Genomic DNA, 5,126 nt, shown 5'->3' on the forward strand with positions numbered 1-5,126 from the left:
TATATATATATACATATATATACACCTACATGTGTGTACGATTATGCGTTACTAGTGGTTATGATTTAGAGCACATTATCGGGAAGCTGCGGGTTCGATTAGTAGATCTGAAGCGGCTTTTTGTTCTTGAGAAAATTTCATGTACATCGAGCTTACTCAACTGAAAATGATCAATAGCCTCCTCATTCATCCCACTACCACATCTTCGACGTTTCTGTGGGTAAGTAGCGAGAGGGCAGAAAGTGAGTCCATGTCGATCCGTCGCTATATAGACACATAAAAAGAATTAGAGAGAGTGTGGTAGAAGCTCCCAGGCTATTGTTGCTCGAGACTGACGGTTAAGCGCGCTTATTATAAAGGTATATATATGTGTATGTACATTGTATACGCTAATGTAAACTTACATATATGCGTGTCTCTCTGTTTATGTGTATATATATGTGTATGTGTATGTATGTATATATCTCTGTTTACTTATTTCTGTCATTTGACTGCGGCCATGCAGGAGCACCATCTTTAATCTAGCAAATCGACCCCAGGACTTATTTTTTGTAAGCCAACTACTTATTCTATCGGTCCCATTTGCCTAACCGCTAAGTTACCGGGACGTAAACACACCAGCATCGGTTGTCAAGCGATGCTGGGAGGACAAACACAGAAACAGACAACACACACGCACATATATATATATATATATATACGACGGGCTTCTTTCAGTTTCCGTCTACCAAATACACTCACAAGGTTTTGGTCGACCCGAGGCTATAGTAGAAGACACTTGACCAAGTTGCTACGCAATGGGACTGAACCCGTAACCATGTGGTTGGTAAGCAAGCTACTTACCATACATCCACTCCTGTGTGTATATAAACACACACACACATACATATCATATATACATATGATATAGTTATAAAAAATCCTTAAGAGTCGAGGCATATCAGAAAATGGCTAGGTATAAAGACATAGAGCTCACTATCAAATGGAACAGTAGTGTAGGTTTCAAACGCTGGCAGAATATCACAAATATGTAAGTACTAGCCCAAGAAAAGTTGGCTTTGTCCAGATCGACTGTTTAATATCTGACCTCTTCTAACGTTTACATAGTCTGGTGATGGAGATTTGTATATTATGACTACATTAAATAAAATTCTACCGAAACAGCTGAAGTAAATTTAAAACGCCGTTCCTGGTTACTACAATGCATACATAGTTTGTGTGTGTGTGTGTGTGTATATATATATATATATATATACTGGAAGGTTTGGTGGTGATGTACAGGAATTATATATTAGAAAAAATAAGGTATTCAGATATCTGGACGGTTGTACGTTTACAGATTTTTATTATGTCACATGTTTTATAAATATTAGCGCTTGCACCTATTCTTGTAGGTTCTTCAGATATGCTTTCACTTCAGAGTATCTGTCTCTTTTTATAGTATTATTGAATGTGTAGGGGTGGCGAGAGATATATAGGATAACCCTCTTTTACTATCCTATACGTGTTCATAAAGTTCTAGGCGAATTTGACTACTACACAAGGGATTGTTGTGATGAGAATCTATGGAAAATACATTTGTATATATTGCTTTTCTTTTTCAATATGAAATATCATTTTGCTTTTCAAGTGTCTTCTCGTACTTCTGTATTTTAGCTCTAAATATGATTCTGTTACATTTATTTCATAGTTTGGTTATCAGATCTCACATAAAAATATTTCCATTCTAAATACAAGGTATTCATACATTTAATTACTGTAATGGCCCTTTTTCCGCTCGTTGATTTTATGTTTTAAACACATGATGCGACATGATTGCCTGTTATTTTGAAAGTAGATAATTAATACTGGAGTAATTTTGCATTTTATATTTTCACTACAAATTTCAGTACGCCAAGAAACGCTGTAAAATCTTTGACAATGGGAATCGAACTCATTTCTGTTCTTGATATTTAGGCTGATCCTTAAATCATCGCCTCCCTCATAAGTGTCAGGTGAGATTTTATTAGTTAATATAAATTTAAAATCCTTGAGCAACGTCTTTTTACATTTCCGCTAATGATGGTAACAGGTTACCCTATATTCTATGAAAGCAATATCTGACTGTTGGATACGCTATCATATCCGATGAAGGTATAAAATATATAATGTATACGTTTACAACGGTACTTTATTACACATAGTTTCATGGCCCCATCACCTAGCAGTATCAGAAATAGACGAAGTTGGGTAGACTGCTGCACGGAATCAAAAATCTTCTACTTAAAGTGAGATGACACAAATGCTTGACTAAAATGTTACTAGACACGACATATGTAGAAAATATTATCAAAGTATAAGTTAAAAGAAGCTCGAGAGATATAAACAATAAACAATATCGAACACACATACACAAGGTATTTGTTTTGTTAGTTTGTGTGTCGGATACGCTTAGAGGCGTAAAAGGAAAATTCTAACGTTTACGTCTATTCCGGTTCTTATACCGGTGTACTTTGTAATGTGTCTCTTTCCTGCTTCGTAACCTAACGGTTTCACAAATACAAGCGCTAAAACAAATGCCAGACACAAATATCATGAGGGATAATATGTTAGACTAAACCAATGAAGCTGGTGCCTTTGCAGAGTTGCAGTTCAACGATTGAAAGAGAGTATAAAAAATATACGTTCTAACACCATTAAATTATTACTTCCTTCTTCTAGCTCCGCGTTTATCGGTAAACGATTTTCACTTTGTAGTATTCTTTCAAACTTCGTTGTTGTTTGTGCTATCGTTTAATACTATGAAAATATCTTTGGATTTTTCATGTTCGTTTGATGTCAGACGAGTATACATTGGTATAATTTTGTACAGCACGATAGCGTATGAAATTTCCTTAGTGAGCAAACATTACAGAAAAATCGAAAAGATAATCGTATTAAGTAAAATTATATTTAGGTATATCTGCAATATATTTCAGTGTTAGTATCATAATAAAGGCGCATTATACATACATACATATGCACATATATTTTTGTATAAGTACGTCTGCGTGTATCTCTCTCTCTCTCTCTCTCTCTCTCTCTCTCTCTCTCTCTCTCTCTCTCATATATATATATATATATATATATATATGTATGTATGTGTATATGTATATAAACATCAATGTTTGTGTGTATATATATATATAATGACTATACACACGTACATACGCACACACATACACACACTAGTGAGAATGTTGGAAATGATAGAATCGATAGACCAACGGTTAAAACGCTTTACATATTTCTTCTGCTAGTTCTGCGTTCAAACCCCGTCGAAAAATTAAAGTGCTAGTTTTGCAGCGGGATGGAAGTAACCAATTAACCTTTAACACCTGTGCGTGCGTGTGTGTGCGTGCGTGTGTGCGCGTGCGTGTGTGTGGGCGTGTTTTTTTCTATATCTACATTTTCCAAATTTTTCCCTAATAGCCATCCTGTATTTAAAGGGTCTCATGATCCTGCAGGCTTTTGGAATATCTGTCAACAGCACAATCAGATTTTATTACCTGGCAGCAAATTCCTTTTCCCATTTTCATCTATTAAAGGAAATGTATATCTAATTAAATATGTAATTAAATAAATTGCAACGTTTTCTTTTATTCATTGAATGGAATAATTTATGCCGCTTTACTGATTACATATCCTGGATTTCAGGTTCAACGATTATCGGTTTGAAGCGGAGATCAAGTTCCGCATTTATCCCATTTATGTATTTGCATTTTATATGATATAAAACATTTGGGAGAATGCCGCCTGACAAAAATATGTAGTTAGGGATGTCTTTAAATTTTCAGGATTTTGGATGTCCATTATTGGTACACATTTTTCACATTTAACCAAAAATTTCCTAAATTATATTGAATGAAACTAGATTTGGGTGTGGTGATACACAACAATTCAACAAAATTGTCTATATTTCAAGTTAAATGTTTAACAGATTTGACATTTACATTAATTGGTTTCCTAATCTAATTCTTATTGGTATCTGGAAAATGAAATTGGGCCAACAACAGTTCTTCAAATCTTTGGAAGAGTTGAATGAAAATATTTCACATTTCTAGAGGAAGGTCACCATCAGCCATTGAGGAAAGTCCCAGAGCGTCGGAAAGAATTCAAACGCAACCCAGCAGATGATGGACCAATTTAATTTTCAAAGACGGAACGTCATTTAGGCTGAAATGTAGGTCATTAAAATGAGGAAAAAAATATCTGATATATGCTACATTAGATAGGCACGAAAAGCTAAACCATGAGAACAATGTTTTATTCCTTTACGTATCCCGAATATGCGGGTAACTAGTCTACCTTGACGCAGACTTTAGAGTACAATAAAACTTCTTTCTAGAAACAGCCTGTATCCTAACCCACTAAAGGCACGAGAATTTAAAGGATGAGCTGTCATAAAATTAGCGCTTTCCACTTTCTCTAAAACCATCTTCAATTTTCTTGGCATGCTTCTTGCTACAATGCTTTTTAACATAATACAGCAACGAGTCTATTCGGTATTTGGTATTATACCTCGAATATTTGCCTTGAGTCCTCGTGTATTTTCCTAACATTACATGAGCCCAACAATACTGACTTCTATGTATCCCTCTACTTCGTTTTCGAGAATGAATATTCTCCATTTTCAAAACTAAGTCATAATAGAAGTGTTGTTATTTCTGTGTTCATTTAGTAAGCAGCAAGGGATTATGAAAATAACATTGTATGTATGGAAATCATTTTGGCTCAATTTAAAATTGTTTAACTCTTAATCCCATGATACTTGCTTGGTTTATTCCCATATGCTGAATCAGTGTGTTCATTTTAGGTTTGCATTGTTCTATTATATAATATTCCCTAGATAAGCAGAGATTTTATTTTTCTGTGTTTTTGTCGGGCGACGAGGAATTACGTATATAATAGAATAATTAGCAACCAATGATTTTTGTATCTCGGTTTAGTCTAGGCTGTCTATTGTAATGTACAATAACAGAATCTTGTTGAAAATGCATAGTTCTCTGACGAGAAATTATCTGATGATGATGAGGATGATGATGATGATGGTGGTGGTGGTGGTGGTGGTGGTGGTGATGTTGTTGTTGTTGGTGGTAATAATGATA

This window comes from Octopus bimaculoides, chromosome 1 (assembly GCF_001194135.2).
Source record: "Octopus bimaculoides isolate UCB-OBI-ISO-001 chromosome 1, ASM119413v2, whole genome shotgun sequence".
Lineage (NCBI taxonomy): Eukaryota > Metazoa > Mollusca > Cephalopoda > Octopoda > Octopodidae > Octopus > Octopus bimaculoides.